The sequence below is a fragment of the Topomyia yanbarensis genome, chromosome 3, assembly GCF_030247195.1.
Source record: "Topomyia yanbarensis strain Yona2022 chromosome 3, ASM3024719v1, whole genome shotgun sequence".
NCBI lineage: Eukaryota > Metazoa > Arthropoda > Insecta > Diptera > Culicidae > Topomyia > Topomyia yanbarensis.
Genome location: NC_080672.1, coordinates 118,468,488 through 118,486,438, shown reverse-complemented (window position 1 = coordinate 118,486,438; position 17,951 = coordinate 118,468,488). Strand labels below are relative to the sequence as shown.

The following is a 17,951-nucleotide window of genomic DNA, read 5'->3' as shown; positions in this document are numbered from 1 at the left end:
AAAGAAATTCATATTCTAATAGCAGCATTCACCCAAAGTTTTTAAAACATACTTCTTTTAAGCTAAAATTGCACAAAATGCTGGTTTCGGTACGATAAGTAATCACTAAAAACTGAAAAAAAATTCGCTCTAGTGCCCAACACCGCCTTTTACCAAAAAAGCAAAACTTCCGAATTATTCCATTAAACTTATTCACATCTACAGTGAAATGCTAGTAACAAGCTACTCATAATTTTTTTTATTTATTGAAGTTTCCAAAAATAGTTAAAATTTGTTTTTCCTTTTTTATTAACGACTTAGAGTGAGTCAATCTTTTTCTTTTTTACATTCTAACGATATTTAATTAGCAAGGGACTGGAAGGTGAAATATTTTTCAAATATTAAGAGCCACAGACTGTGGCCCACAGTACTCAAGGAAAAGCCAGGATTTAAAGAAAGTTTAGAAAAGCGTGGAGTAGGGTCAATGAGCAAGCTTAGAGTTTCCCGGCTATTTAACTCTGTCTTCTGCAAAGCAGGAGTCAGGATCTTTTGGCATTAAATGCGAATCATCTGTGTCCGGACAAGCGTAAAGTCACTTTAATGATTTATGCTGTCGGAACCGGCAGCATAAGTCATTAAAATTTGTTAAATGAAGATTACCACTAAAAACAAAATAGTGGTAAGAAATACTAGTGCGAATGACAACGTACAATCATGTTTTAGTAGTTTCATTTAACTCTTTTATAGTGACCGGCCAGAGGCGGTGGTGGGAACTAGACGGTTAAATAAGCGTCAATCTAAATTGAACAAAATATTTTAATATAGTGTAAAATCCGAGTCACCAAAAGTCACATAATTCAAGTTCAATGAGAATAAAAGATTATTAAAACATTTTCAACTGCTATAAAGCTTTTATTTCAGTGGTGTATCAATTAACAAAACGTTTGATCCTTTTTACCGTGTTGGAGCAGTGATTTAAAAAAATACATATTGCGAATTGAAACTTGAAATACTTTGAAATAATTGCGAACTAGTCCCACATACTTTTTGTTAAATTTTCAAGCTTTTGAAAATACATTTGGTACTACAGGGTCCAAAGAAAAACGAAAACTCGCTTGAATTTATTATGTTCAATTAAATTTATCATTTGTTTGTTGGAGAAAAACCAGGTACTTTAGGAACTTTCGGAACAACAAAGCAAAGTTAAATTTTGATTTTTTTTTGTTCCTCCGATTATCAGTACAATAAACTTCTGAAATTGGTGCATAAAATTTGCAAAGATAGGGTCGAAGCAGGGTCTAAAATTCTCATATCCATTCAATGAACGATGAAATCAACTGGATTCATCTTCGTCTTTTAGCTGCCTCCTTCGTTATTAAGGTTGGAGAGAGAATCCGCAAAAATCGAAAACGAAAAAAAAAGAGTTTTTTTTCCACACCGAATGTTAAATCTTAATAAAAATCAATCAGAAGTAGTGTAACAACATTTTACATAAGCTGATTGATTTTTATGAAGATCTAACACTCGGTGTGGAAAAAACTACTTTTTTCGTTTTCGATTTTTGCCGATTCTCTCTCCAACCTTAAATACACACAAAGCAAAACAATAAAGACCCTTCTTCTTTCGATTCTGCGTAAGCGAGTAGCAGAAGTAGCGACTTTCGTTTTTCTACGACAATACGAAAATTCAATCTCGTTTTAATTTCAAATCAGTAATTTTGATTCTAATTTAATTTTCATTAAATGAAATTATAGCAATGTGCACCATAAAATGCAACTGCAACGCTGCAAACACGCGAAGTATGCACAATAATAGTGCTTCAGTCGTCCAATATCATCGCTGGCTAGTAATTACGCCAAATCGAGCAGTTATTAGTAAATATCGTTACTAGAGTATTTTCGTTTACCCAGCGCTATGTTCAATATCGAAGGAACTAATGTCGTTCTTATAGCGAAAACGAGTGTGTGGAGGAAACAATGAAATTGAATCTACACGCATGCTTTGTCGAAGGCTTTCGTCTCATTTTCGGTTTTCGCAATGTTCTGGTGATTCAGAAAGTAGCTGATTTTGGTAAATGAAAAAAATATTTCTCGACTCTTTCGAAACACAACTTACGGCCGTGGATCATTATATGCCATAGTTATCCATACCTGAAAAGAAACAAAAAAGAATTGATGAGATTTTTAGAACAAGAATATGTTCAGTATGATATAGATGCATTTACAGTTATAACCTAGATGAATAGAATTTAGAATAAATGCACATAGTCCCTAACCCCGAGTGTAAAATATGTGAAATGGTAGATAGTACAGGTTATTTTTGATTTTTTGTAACGATTTGGAAAAATATTTGGTGTATAATGGAGACATTTATTGTGCTAAGAAAAGAATAAACAATGTGCTATATTTCTACTAGAGATGGTCGGGTTCGGGTTTTTGGACCCGAAACCCGGACCCGACCCGATCCCGACGGGTCAAAATCTCTTGGCGCTGTTTACGTCTATACACAACACCCATGAATGACACATATAACCGCACTAAATGTTACCACCTTTGAATCACTTGAATTCGTCATATTTTCTGGCGCTCCAATATTGTATAAATAAAAAAATGTATAAAATTTCTTCTCTCTTTTAAACTCACATCTAAAATCTCTGCGATTTATTTTTCGTGATAATCATCAATAAACCAAGTCAAAGGAAATTTGTCGGAATTGTATTATGGAATATGAATTTCGACATACTTTGAAGCCGATACTTAGGCCGCGGTCGGAGTAAACGCGTGAAACTCAGCTAAAGCGCATAGCAATTCAAAGCGAGTAGAAATGTACGATGATGTGACACCAAGAACGTGATTGACACCCTTCGATACAAGTTTGACCGAACCCACCAGTAACCCGGGAGACGCCGTGTAAACTATAGTATATGAAATGCTAATTGCCATAGCTCAATTGAATACATGTAATACATAATTTAAAATTACTGATGCAGGAATGGTTTTCGACAAAAAATAGAAATTTTGGTTAGGCACGACGCACAGTGGCGTAACTATATCAAATCCATGGCCAAAATTATTTCACATGTTTTTAGGCTTTTTTATACGATAACAAGTGATGAAAAATGGTTTTTCATGGTTTTAGACAATTTATCACCAAATATGAAAATATTAAACCTCCTTGCAGTATGATGCAAATCCGAAAATAAGCGAATTCCACGAGCATTATTATTTTTCAATGTAAACGTGTTTTTAGAGTAATTTATCAGTTTGAGGAAACCTCGCATTGAGATTTAGTCTGTTTCACCTGGTCATAAATCAAAACATTTTGTGTCAAGTTCATATGTTTATTTTGCTTTTCTGGTTTTCTTATAGTAGATAAAAATATTCAAGTTTTTATAAATTCGGTAATAGAAATCTATCCATGTGGCCATCGTATTCAATCTGGATCATTCACGTTAACACTTGCAATCCGGAAGGAACAAGGAACTGGAATGAGAAGATTGCATGATTTGTTTGATGCTTCGCTTACGTTTCCAAGGCAACCTGTGTACGTTACGTTTCATATAGCAAGGTTAGTGGAAGTATATTTCACACTCTTTTATATGGCTATCGTAGTCATAATAGCTCAATTTGGTTAATTGACGCAATCTAACAAGAAATAATATAGGGGATTCAATCAAATCATTCTTGTCATATAAGCTTGAGCTTGAGCTTATAGCGACCACCCCTGGCTGCTAATCCGTTATCGATCTGGACTAGCTGAAGTTGCAGAGGGAATAAGTAGATAATTATGCTTGGGAGTAGCGAAACATCTTTCAATGTGCAACACCTGGTAATACTAAATTGTTTATTGATCAATACCGGCGCCGGCCAGGCCCTAAAGTAGATCACGGAAAGAAAGTAGTCCGATACTTGCTTTTGCTTGAGGCCGTACTACTGCGCACTTCACAAGTATCACGAGAGGAGGAAATTGTTAGTAAGTATATAAGTTGGATACTACTTCTTCTTTATCGACGCCAGAGAGGTGACTTCACTTCTGGACTAGATATTGATCCATAATGGACCGGGGACCAACCGCTTTAAATCCCTTCCGAAGGAAGACGTCACCACAGATTTCTTCACCTCAGAAAAATCTAAATGACCTTGGCTGGAATTGAACCCAGGCCAACTGGAATGAGTGGCGGTCACGCTTACCACTCAACCACCGGCGCCGTCTCAAATTAGTCTTTTCATATAAGATCTTTTAAATAGCCCCAATACTGATTTTTTTAATTGTATTCTCTTAAATTTGAGCAAAAAATACGTCATTTTCAAACAGCTTTAAAAAACCGAATGAGATTAAAGGTCTATCCGCACTAGACCGATCCGATCCGATCCGACCCGACTTTTTCATCTTCGGATTCGCTCGGGTTGTTGATGTAATGGTGTTGGTAGCATGTCGGTCGTCCGACGCAAAAAAGAATCGTTGCCAACGATATTCCTCGAACAGACTCTCCGACTTTTTTCTGCTTCTCCACCGACCGGCTCGAACAGAGAGAGAGAGAGAGAGAGAGAGAGAGAGAGAGAGAGAGAGAGAGAGAGAGAGAGAACGTGTGAGGCAACCAAAGCAGGTAAAATGATTCTTCTGCTGTTATGGGACAGCATGTTCGTCCACTCAGAAAGGAAAAATAATATCGTCAATAATTTTGCTTCTACCCATGCTTGAACGGCTTGACCAGAGGCGCATATGAGATAGCGGACAGATTTGTTTTCCAACCGGTGCGGAATTGATTCTATGCCGGGATAGCTAGGATTTCTTCCGATTTTAGTTTCAGGTTGTTTTTGTTGCCGAGCTGGATGTTCAAATTTGTTTATGAACACCGTAACGTAGGATGATATTTGTACTATTTGCGGGTCCCGGTTGTATTTTGTACATCGGTAGGAAGAATGTTCTCGATTTGTTGACAAATATATCATTTTTGCTTGAAGCGAAACTGAGGCATGTTCTAACCCCGACTGCTCTTAAAATGCATGAAATGATAGCGTTTGGGTTTACAACCAGGCTCAGTTTCGCGGTCAAGCAAAAACGCTCGAGAAAGGAGGCTGACAAAATCGGGTCAAAAAGCTGATAAAATCGGCGGCTGATCAAATCGGGTCTCCACTGTACCAACTTTTGAACAAAGTTTTCCTATTTAAGATTTGCAGATTGCAAAGTATGTATATGGCGCAAGACAATAATTGACTCTTCTTTGAAATCCCATAGGGCGACTTCCTGTTACCTCAAAATGCTGGAAACAGTCATCAAAATTTAAAAACCCAAGATTAGAAAAATTTAAAAATTTTGAAACCAAGAAATTTATAATTTCAACGATTCCAAGCATTTTCAAATCAAAAAGACTCAGAATTTGAAAATCTAAAAATCAGAAATAAAAAATTCAAAATATTCAAATTTAATAATTTAGAAATCCAAAAATTTTAATATCTTAAGATTAAAAAATTTAAATACAGTGAAGACCCGTTTTTATCAGACCCTTGGTGAATTTTAGGCTGATAAAATGGGGACATTGATGAAATCGGGACATATAATTTTCTTTCTTTTTAAGACACCGAAGCTCTTAAAATATTCTTCTTTGGTCCCCAGATATAGCGTCATAACCTTTCCTGATTATTTAGCCTAAACTTCGCTTAAGGTGGTCTGACAGAGCAAAACTTAAATATATATATATATATATATATATATATATATATATATATATATATATATATATATATATATATATATATATATATATATATATATATATATATATATATATATATATATATATATATATATATATATATATATATATATATATATATATATATATATATATATATATATATATATATATATATATATATATATATATATATATATATATATATTTGCATATTTCGGATCTTTAAGATGAGAAAATATGCTCAAGAAAGGATTTACTCGAATTCGACTTGGCTCGTCTGCTAGAACCCATCAAACTACCAACTATCATTTTTCATATGAAGCTGACAAAATCGGGCAAAAAAGCTGATAAAATCGTGTGCTGATAAAATCGGGTCTTCACTGTATCTAAAAATTTAAGACTTACAGATTTTTGAGCATAAAAATTTTAAAATTCAAGAATATAAAATTTTCAAAAATTGAAATATGTGAAAATTTATTAATTTAAATTTTGGATTTTAAGAAATTTAAAAATTTAGATCTTTACATTTTTAAGAAATTAAAATTAAACTGATCCTTTCGAGGGAATAAAACGGAATCAAAAATACTCATACTCGTCATTCTCTCATTAGATTGCCAAAATTTCGCGGTCTGTGTAGGTGAGTGGTTTTTTAGGAAAATCACGATGTTGCTATTGAAGAATTGCAGATGGGGAAGTTTACAGATGACGGAAGTTAATAATTTGCCTTAGCTTGAATTTAGTGCTTCTAGAAAACAGCAATGTTAAAACTTAATCCGTATGAATTTAAATCAAATAAAATTTGGAATTTTTAATATATTATCCAATTCATGAACTTCAAAATTTAAGCATTTAAAAACTAAACAATTAAAAAAAATTAGGATGTAACATTTTTAGAAACGTTGAGATTTAAAAAGTTCAAATCCAAAATAAAAATTTGGAAATAAAACAATTCGAAAATTTAAAAAGTTAGAGCGCTTAAAATTTTAAAATTAGAAATTAAAAATATTAAAAAATTAAAAAGTTAAAACTTCATATATAAAAAATATGAAAATTTAGAAAAAGGGAATTTCAAAAATTTAGGAATTTCAAAGACCTAAAATTAAAAAATTAAAAGATTTAGAAATTTATAAATTGCAATATTTGCAGTTATAACCATTTTAAAATTTTAATATCTAAGAATTCAAAAATATTAAAATTTAAAGATTCAAAAATTTGTAAATTTATGAATCTTTGAAAATTTTAAAATCCAAATATTTAAAAATTTAAAGATACAAAAATTTTAAAATTTAAGAATTTAAAAATCTAAGAATTTAAAAATTTAAGAATATGAGAATTTGAAAATTCGATGATCTAAAAATTAAATTTTTTTGAAAGTTTATAAATTTAAAGATTTAAATATTAAAAATTCAAGAATTCAGTTATTAAAGAACATTTCAAAATCAAGAATTTAAAAATTAAGGAATTCAAAAGTTGAAGAATTGAAAATCTAAAAATTTATGAATTTAAAGATTGTAAAATTTGTAAATTTAAAAATGCAAAGATCGTAGATTTTGAAAATTTTATGATTTAAAAATATTAAAATTTAAAAATTCAAAGATTTGGAAATTTAAGAATCTAAAGATCTAAAAATTTAAATATTCAAAAATTCTAAAATTTAAAGATTTAAAAATTCAAAAACTTAAGAATTTAAAAATTCAGGAATTTAAAAATTTAAGAATTTGAACATTCTAAATTCTGATGATTTAAAAATTCTAGAAGTTTAAAAATTTTGAGAAATAAAAATTTAAAAATTCAATATTCCAAAATTTTAAAATTTAAGAATATGAAAATCCAAAAATTTAAAAATTTGCGGATTTAAAAATCTAAGAATCTAAAGGTTTTAAATTTTAATATTTTAGGATATGAAAATTCAAAAATTTTAATATTTAAGCATCTAAAAATTTAAAAATTTTAAAATTTAAAGATCTAAAAATTCAAAAATTTTAAAACAAATTTTTTTTTTAAATTTAGAAATCTAAGAATTTAAAAATCTAAAAATTTATAAATTTAAAAATAAAATAATTTAAAAATATAAAAAAAATCAGAAATTTTAAAATTTATAGATTCAAAAATTCAAAGGTATGAAAATTTAAAGATTAGAAAAGTTAAAAATTCAAGTATTTAAAAATTTAAAAATTCAAAGATTTTATATTTTATAATTCCGAAATTTTTAAATCGTTTGAATTCTCGGATTTTAAATTTTTTTATACTTTGAAATTTTTAAATGCTTAAAATTTAAATTTTAGAATTTTTAAATATTTAAATTCCCAAATTTTTAAATATTTGGAAATTTAAAAATTCAAGAATTTAAAAATTTAAGAACTTAAAAATTTGAAAATTTAAGGATTTAAAAATTTAAAGATTTAACAGTTAAAAAATTTAAAAATTCAAAGAAATTTAAAAAAAATAAAATTTAAAAATAAAAAAAATTAAAAACTCGGTTATTAAAGAACATTTAAAAATTTAGGAATCCAAAAATTCTAAAATTTATGAATTTAAAGATTTAAAAAATTGTGAATTTAAAAAAACAAAGATTTTGGAATTTGAATATTTTATAATTTAAGAATTCAGAAATTTAAAAAGTTTAAAAATTTAAGAAGTTAATAGTTTAAAAATTTAAAGATCTAAAATCCAAGAATTAAAAATTCACCCTCCCCAAGGTTTAGGGGTTTGACGGTATTGCAAACATCATCAAGCATCAATTGCTTTAAGATGGGTACTGCATTACGCCTCGATAGTGGTGCATCGAGGAGACCGAGAGGGCTTATGCGCCTTTTTTATGTTATATGTCTTTTCATACTCCGCACCAGCGCATACCAACGCTAAACCACTGGTCTCTGGGCGGTGGCGTGGCCGACTGGCGGATCGACGTAGATTGACTTTTGCTGTGTACCATGTTTGCAAATATTGTTCTATTGGTGGTATTCGTGGACGGGGCTCACAGAGGGAGTCATTGTGTGTCCATTTATCGGTCGCTTTCGTCATCGTGCATATACCAATTAAATTAATTTAATAATTAAATTAATTTAATAAAGTAGAATAAGTAGAAACCTATTAGTTGTAGCTTTGTGATAATCGTTGTTTTTCGTACTGGTGTACAACTGTTATGTGCTAGTCGTATGTGTATCTATGTTTGTATTCGTCTGAGTATTTGTGACAGTTGGATCAGGGAATGGATGCAGAACTGACGTATATGATAGAATAGTGGCTAATTCTTCTGGTGATCAATCTGAGCATTTAGTTCTATTCATTGGGGAAAGTCGGGCTGGATAAATTAGGGTAAAATAAATTTACCGACGCACGTGAGTCATCCATTCCCGGCCAGCATAGCATGATAAAAGTCTAACAGCATGCAATTGTTGGTAATGATAAATATACAACATTTGCTGCATTTAGACGAGTTTGACTGCATGTTACATATGTTTTTCTATTCTACTTCATTGGTCTGTTTCTTCTGTGCATCTATTAGTTTGCTTTTCCATTATTTATGTATACCAAAATAGTATTGTTCAATTTATACACTTCTAGTCAAGCTCTTTGCATCTTTTTTTCTTTATTCAGCGTGTTATGATTCCTTTTATTAGTATATCTCTGCTATATGCTATCTATATTCATATAGGTACAAACGCTCGTGGCCTTCGCGATAACACAAAACTGGCCACAAACGCGACCATGCAATTGCAATAATCCACATATACTTACGCCCGCGATTTCGCCTACATGAAAACACCCCGGTAATTAAGTAAACGTGGCATCTTTAAACTTCCATACGCGGTCTCAAAAATTAACCCACCACTTCCTTCAGTTGAACCAATCAAAAAAGTGACACTCATATTCACTAAAGAACACGTTCCATGGTGACATGACCTAGAATTCAAGTGATATGGGGAAACGGATTACTATCTGTATCATACACTAAAAATTAAGCTTCAGGTTCACGGTCCGCGCGCGATCAAGCAAAAATACACAATCCGTCATTATAAAATCGAAGTTATACACGCGAAGTCACATACACGTGACAAACACAATATACAAATGCTTGAGCCCTTCGCTATCATCCCCGGCATCTACATCGGCGATCTAGTAAACATGATCGCATCCCAGTGATGAAGTGAATGTCTCAGCTCCTATAAATTTTCAAACGCGGTCTCAAGCGTGAACCTAAAAACTCCCGCACTCGTACGATCATGAATCGTTCACTTCCGGATGTTTTTATCCTTGATATCAGCAGACTAGGTCCATGCTTTCAATTGGATCAATTAAAAAAAGAAAGCTCTCATATCCACTGGACACCACGTTACATGGCGACATGACCGAGGACTCTAGTGATATGGGGTAACTTACTCCTTGTCAGAATGTGAATTGTACACCAAAAACTAACTATCAGAATAAAGGTCCGCGTGACCATCCAAGAACGCACGCGTATATAGAAAATGCCACACGGTTACAAAATCCAGTCTTGTACACGCGAAGTCACATGAGCGAGAGCACACGTCACAAACACGTAACATACGAACGCTTAAGCCCATCGCGACTAACAACGCACACCTACGTTTTAGCACTTACAAAGTTTCAAACGTTGTCTTAAACGCAAACGTCCGTTTTCGCGCGCTCATGAATCGGTCACGTCCGGAAACCATTACTCTCTGTCCTAATAACTTAAATAATTCTTAAATAATTCAGTAGGATCAAAAAAAAATAAAGCACATATCCACTAGACAACACGTTCCATGGCGACTTCAGCGGGCACTCTAGTAATATAGAAGATCTCACACTATTTTAGCATCTTAGAAGTACACCAAAAAATAAAGTATTAGACTCACGGTCCGTGCGCGATTATACGAACGCACACGCGATCGAAGACGTTAACTACAAATGCTCGAGCTCTTCGCGATGATACACGTGATCGCGAGTCCCTACGCCCGCACATACCTAAACCGTACAATGAATATCACATTCAGAATAACGGCCCGCTACAATTGGCCTAATGCAGTGTTTTATTGGGCGACATTGCCTGTCTCGTCTGCAAATTGTAGTATGTGATTCTGACGGGGAGCCCTTCCGAGAATCTAGCTCTACAGCTCCAGTAGGACAACTCTCGAAAAAAAAATAAAAAAAATCCAAGAATTAAACATTCAGAAATTTAGAAAGTTTAAAAATCAAAAAAATTGGAAATCCAAAAATCTAAAGCTTAAAAAATTAAAATCTAGAAGTTTTAAAATTTAGGAAGTTAAAAATAAAAATAATAATATTCAAAAATTTAAATTCTTATATATTAAAAAATCCAAAAAATTATGAATCTACAAGTTTAGAATTCTTAAAATTTGAAAATTCAAGGATTAAAAAATTTGAATATTTTGAAATTTGGACTTTTAAAAAAAGAAATAAAAAAATTGCATATAAAATTTAGTAAACCAAAAAATTGTACATTCAAGTGCATCAATTTCCAATTTTTTTAAATGTTATGCTTTTGATTGTTTAACCTTCCACATCTAAAGCCTCTTGCGTTCGTATGTTGAATGGCAGCCTAAAAAGTACCCTGTTCTTAATTAAATGTATTTCCATTTAACCGCAAATAAAGGAACAACATGCAAAGCAAGGAGGAAAAGTGGATTAACCCAAAGCGGGCCAGGCGCCAAGCGCACAAAGCCGTACATTCCTAAATTTTTACTGTCGCCAACTTGTTTCTCAAACCATCCTACGATTTACTAACGTCCAAAATCTCAATCCTATTTTTCCGATCTCCAAGCTTTGTGAACCCATTTTTTCTTTATGACGGAGGCTTCTTCATCTTCAAGTGCTACTGCCATTATCAATAGTTCTTCTTCTGTAAACTTTTCCTTTTTCTGTTTACTAGCTATAGTATTATAGGTTATTCTTTCAATTTATCACTTCGCTTTCCTCCAAAATGATTTGTTTCTTTGTTTTTACAACACTATTTTATGGCTAAACGATCGACAACGGCCAACGCGGAAACGCCATCCGATTCAGTTTAAATACCATTTCTTCGACTCGAGCTTTCCAAGACACTCTCACATCAAGGATCTCGTAGTCATCATGGATTCGGCGCTAACACGCAAACCACACACCACGTACACTGGTTAAAATCACTATTGCGCACAGGCTCGCTCAACATTAGAATATTGTTCTGTTGTTTGGAATCCGTACTATATACCAAAACGGCGTTGTCACAATCGAGGCCGGCCAACGCCGGTTCATACGCTTTGCACTCCGACATCTTCCTTGGCAAGACAGATTTCAGGGTGGATTGTCCTATAATCCTCGGACGCCTGGATCTTCAAGCAGTACCTGCAAGTAAAATGACGGTTTTTTTGTCCACGTGATATATGAACGGTCCCTAACAAATGAATGGCTGGCGTCCAAAAGGGGCTAATCCACATTTTTTCCGAAATCGACATTTTTGGTAGTTCTAAGTAATCCACGTGTACTGCTATTTAAGAATTTTGAAAATATTTTTTTGATTTTTTGCTATTAGCAGTCAAAGTTGACCATGAAGGTAACCCCAGTACTAGGTACCCCCGGGGTTAGCCCCCCGAATTACGAAAATGCTCGTGAATGGAAAAGTAGTGCATGTAATGATCTTATTTTTTTTGACAACATGGATCAATGAATTACTAATAAAATAATGTATTTTTACAATAAAAACAATGTTAATTTGGAAATGCGGAAGTTTTTTTCATTTCCTGTTCAAAATGTGGGTTAGCCCCTTTCGGACGCCAACCATTCAAATAACAAAATTCATTGTAAGGTGCACGCTCCACAACGCCTTGATATACAATATATTATACATATCGAAAACATATGACGGCTTAAAATGTTAAATGCTCTAACGAGCTTCACGATGTAGAAAAATGCGCCGCCCACACCCCTGCAGGAATGGTGACTTATCACCCTATTTCGTCGTGTTTTCTTCTACTAACAATTTATTTTACGTTATTAAAACATCTAGAAGTTTTTAGTTTGAAATTATATTGGATCACATAGGTTTCTACGACGTACCGATTTTGCTGTATTGGTTCACGAAACTTCTATAGTAAAATATATTGCGTAAGACGCCTAAATGAAATTACAAAATAAAAACTAAAATAAGTCTTGTCTACAAACTTCGCAATCTGCAAATCTTAAATAGGAAACATTGTTCGAATGTTGGTATTTCCAACTTAAGTTTTCTAATATCCGCTCCGCATTCGGCGACTTTTGCTGAAAATTCCACATCATTCAATTAAAAAAAGATTCTGTTATATTTCAAGAAAAGGATTAGTTAACAAATTCTGTTTTATTGGATTGGAAGAATTCTTTAACACACATCATTTGCGTGTTTTGTTTTATTGCTTTGAACTGGTGTAATTTTTATACATAAATATTGTTGATACGATCAATGCAAACAAAGAAGTTCGTTGTTTAAATAATAAAATATGACCATTATTAGAATCAATAAAACGTTCGGTAGAATTAAGAAATATTAGGGTTCGACCATCATAGTATGCCCCGATAAAAACAATTAATGTTTAGTTGAATTGAAATATGCGCTGCTTGACAGCGAAACTGAGTCTGGTTGTAAACCCAAACGCTATCATTTCATGCATTTTAAGAGCAGTCGGGGTTAGAACATGCCTCAGTTTCGCTTCAAGCAAAAATGATATATTTGTCAACAAATCGAGAACATTCTTCCTACCGATGTACAAAATACAACCGGGACCCGCAAATAGTACAAATATCATCCTACGTTACGGTGTTCATAAACAAATTTGAACATCCAGCTCGGCAACAAAAACAACCTGAAACTAAAATCGGAAGAAATCCTAGCTATCCCGGCATAGAATCAATTCCGCACCGGTTGGAAAACAAATCTGTCCGCTATCTCATATGCGCCTCTGGTCAAGCCGTTCAAGCATGGGTAGAAGCAAAATTATTGACGATATTATTTTTCCTTTCTGAGTGGACGAACATGCTGTCCCATAACAGCAGAAGAATCATTTTACCTGCTTTGGTTGCCTCACACGTTCTCTCTCTCTCTCTCTCTCTCTCTCTCTCTCTCTCTCTCTCTCTCTCTCTCTCTCTCTCTCTCTCTCTCTCTCTCTGTTCGAGCCGGTCGGTGGAGAAGCAGAAAAAAGTCGGAGAGTCTGTTCGAGGAATATCGTTGGCAACGATTCTTTTTTGCGTCGGACGACCGACATGCTACCAACACCATTACATCAACAACCCGAGCGAATCCGAAGATGAAAAAGTCGGGTCGGATCGGATCGGATCGGTCTAGTGCGGATAGACCTTAATTGGGAATGTTTTCTTCATGGAACAGTGAGCCCTTTTATAAAACCTACCCAAAAATGACAAAGGAAAGCTAAAATTCACCCCAATTGATTGTAGTTGCTGGAGTTTGCTATGAAAAGCAAGATTTATATATTGACTTTCGGTAATTAGTTTTTGAGCAATTTGAAAAATTTAGGGATGGCTTTCAAGCTAATAAAACGTGTCAAAAACCACTGATTTCAAATAATTGCATACAAAAATTATCAAACGAAAACGCTTTTCTTTTTAAGCATAAAGTTAGAATATGTTTCGAAGAACAATTTAAGCTGAAAATATGGACAAATAAATAAAAACAATATTTTTTTCTATTTTGGCCAGGATTTGAAGTTAGTTACGCCACTGTGCGACGGGCGAGGTTATTTGAAACTGTCATCATTAATATTTTTGTTTCCCCATGAGTTGGCCACCGATTTATCCTAATTTCCGGTTAAGATATCGACAACTTGTAATATTCCTACAAACATTCAAAATTCGACGCTCAATATTAGTAAATATAAATGCGAATTCCACTCGCCAGTAACTCGTTTTGCCTTAGGCAGATATAACTGGAAGCGTATGGTGCTACTTCAGATTCGAGTGATTCTATTATTCTTAGATGAGCTCAATCATCGGGATCTTTGGTTGCTTCTCCATACTAACAAATCGGGTTCGGTCTCTTAAATTTTAAATTTTCGGGTTTTCAAAGTTTAAAATTCACGGGTTCGGGTTTTAAGAAATTTTCTTTCTCGGGTTCGGGTTTTTTACTATTAAATTGTTCGAGCTCGGATCGGTTTCGGGTTTTTTAAATTTTATAATTTCGGAGTCGGGTCGGGTTCTGGTTTTTCAATTTTCAAGCTCTCGAGTTCGGGTCGGGTTCGGGTTCGAAAAAACTGAAACCCGACTATCTCTAATTTCTGCTTAAGAAAAAAGTGATGAATACAATTTTTGTGCATGGTTCTATACATTCTCTTTCTATTCGCCTTCTAGTGTTCGGACACCCAATGGCTCCTAAAATTTTGGATCGCGTGTAAATCTCAGCATAATTTCGAATTGATACAGCTATCTTAAGACTAGAAATAAGACTCTATATATAAGAGAGGGGCAAAAGGGTGTATTTGAGTTCTAAACAACGAAGTAAAGTTGTTGAAGCCAATTTGTGCGCATTCCATTAATTTTAGGCCGAGTAATTCATGAATTAGTGAGGCACTCTCCTTAATATGGCGAAAATAGGCACTTTACCCTATTATAGGGATTAGAACCTATTACACAAGAAAAAATCAATCGTAAATCGACGCAAATTTGTCGTTTTTTGCAACGAAGTATATTCATGCATTGTAAATAGTTGGTTTCGTTCATTGCACGAACTGAAAATATAACCACTTGATGTTTTGCATATCTAGTGTATATTGCACGAAAGTTATCTTATATTTTACGGAAGTTAGATGCATTCTTGAAGTTTCTATTTTGTAGAGATTTTTTGGCAAAAACCTTGAATAGCGCATTTTTCTTGGGTTGATGACGAATTTATTTCGCTAGTAGCAATATTTTTTTGAAAAAATACACGAAAAACTCTTTATGGGCTTTTCACGCACAATAAAAATGTGATAACTAAGAAATGACATGACGAGAATTGTATAGAAATTCTTACTCATTACTTATTCATTATTCCCTTTCCACGATTATGACAAGTGCCCTTTCTGCTTAGTAATAACATTACTTATGCCGTGTGTAAGGGTACATTTTCGTAGTGATGGGCATGTTGAAAAAAATCGATTTTGCATTATCGATTCTTTAATTAGCGAATGAGAAAACCTATTTTTCGAGGTAAAAAGGTAAACACATAAAATGAATTATGTGCTCGACTTAATTCCATTCGACACGGCCCCTCTGGTTGGATGGCTGCTGGTTTGTTATATTTGTAAGCAGAAGGGAATTGGAATAGCATAGCATAGCATGAACACCTGCACAAATCGTAGGGTGGAGTTGCAGAATTAAGCATATCTATTGTCATATCAGTTTTCGCCACGATCTGCAATGATGTAGACCCGCTTCTTTCCAAACACCTGGGTACGTCCTTACAAGCGTTTTTATTTTGATAATAGTCCAATCATCTACTTATTAAAAACGCTTTAAACCGAAACAGTTTTCATAGCTGACGGAGATAACAAAAGGAGAATCGAATATAGTTATATCAATACTAACCCTACAACGGTTTCGTGACTTTTTCTATACGTAAACGATTTTGTGGGGTACATTCGTACCCCAGCGGTAAAATCGCTCTAATATGCCTAATTTTAATTGGATTTATTATTAAATTGGATAGTTTATTCTAACACCATTCGTAAAGAAGCCCGTTAAAAAATATTCGTGTTTTGTCGATTTTATCATGTAATATTGCATTTTTTATTGAATTATATAGATATAGAAGTTCAATTCAGTTGTGTGCTAAGGGTCAGCAAATCAAATCAGCAATCAGTGCAAAGTTGAAACAACAGGTACTGGGCGTCTTACACAAACGTACTCTCCCATGATCGTAGTTATAACGTGCGCGTCATAGATATGAACCGGATTGTTTTATGTTCGGCACACATGAAGCATAATTTCACAGTTAGGCCGGAAGAGGAAACAAACAACTTGGAAGGAGAAGCAAATTACAAGAGTGCAAACACTCATTAATCCCCTCAAGAATTGCGAGTACCTAAGCCTGTTCTACACACATAAACTGTATATTTTTTACGATTTACTTCCACAGCGAAGATTAACCACTGCATCGGCAACCCAAGCATGGATTTATTAAATAATAAGAAAAGTTGGACAGTTAGTCACCTCGGAGCGCGCGGTGTAGTGTTATTAGTTTACACGTCCTATGCATCAATTGTCGTAAAATGAGATTTTCAACTAGAATATATGAGCCCAATTCCTCTAGCACCAAACTTTTCCCCAAAAATATTCACAAATTCAGTCTCCGCGCTCCCACTTACTTTGATTCGCCATCGTAGGAGCAAAAAAACAGCAAGGGTTGGTAGCATCACGAAAGCTCTTCTTCTATAAGCCAAGCTTGACTCTTGGTACTGCTTTTTTAATAATTTTAATATTCAAGTGTGCTCTCGTATTACACTCCAAGGATCAAGAATATTTATCCCTACTCCAGGCCACAGCTCAAAGGTCCTTCGGTGCTGTGTGGCAGTTGATATCGAGCATAGTTTAAAAGCGACTTGGCACTCCCCAAGAGGTGATAACTCTCCGTGGGGCTCTGCGGGAGGAAGGTTTGTTATAACACAAATAAACACTCGAGGATGGGGTGAGTTCCTGTGTCAGGCGATGCAGTCTCTGGGGGGAAAGAATGGTAATAATAGAAATGTGAGTAAAAATATGTGCCCTTAAGTGTTGTCGTTCATGCTGCTGAGACAAGTTTTCGGGGGAGGGCAGCTGCAACACGATGCGTCGCTACAGTCGGATCCGGATTCGCAATGGTAGCAGAGAAAAAATAACCGAGATTGAGCACCCTCACTTGAGTTTCGGGGGGGGGGGGGGGAGGATCATTGTTGGAATGTGTTTTCACAAACGCGCCTTACGTTATGAACGAATCGTTCGCATAGCTTTCGTTTCAATTTTCGGTACGTGAATGCTTGTTCCGAGAGTTGGAAGGCTGATTTGGCAGGGATGCCTTTCTGTTCGGGTGCAACTCCCGGCATAGCTTCGTCGGTGGTAGGGATGTTTTGCTGTTGTGGATACATGGCGTTTATAATTTGAAATGGGGTTTACTTTGTTCCGTTCTCAAATACTCGATACGTTACTTTATGCAAATAGATTGTAGACAGCTGGGATTTAAATTTTTGAGGATGGAATAATGTATTTGAGCTGGGTTTTGAGATTTAAATTATAATTTAAGCGTATTTGTAGGGGGAATCATTTTTTATATTAT

The 17,951-nt window shown here is 34.1% G+C and overlaps 1 protein-coding gene across 3 annotated transcripts in view; it reads right to left on the bottom strand.

The window, feature by feature from the left end:
* Positions 1-17,951, bottom strand: part of LOC131693432 (leucine-rich repeat neuronal protein 3-like) — a 441,590-nt gene that overhangs the window by 298,269 nt on the left and 125,370 nt on the right. The window contains exon 1 of one of the 3 annotated variants that reach the window (XM_058981236.1): positions 2,095-2,117. The exons of the other annotated variants lie outside the window; for them this stretch is intronic. The gene's annotated coding sequence lies outside the window, so the exon portion shown is untranslated. Of the gene's footprint in view, positions 1-2,094; positions 2,118-17,951 lie in introns of those variants that run through there. 3 annotated transcript variants of the gene reach the window in all.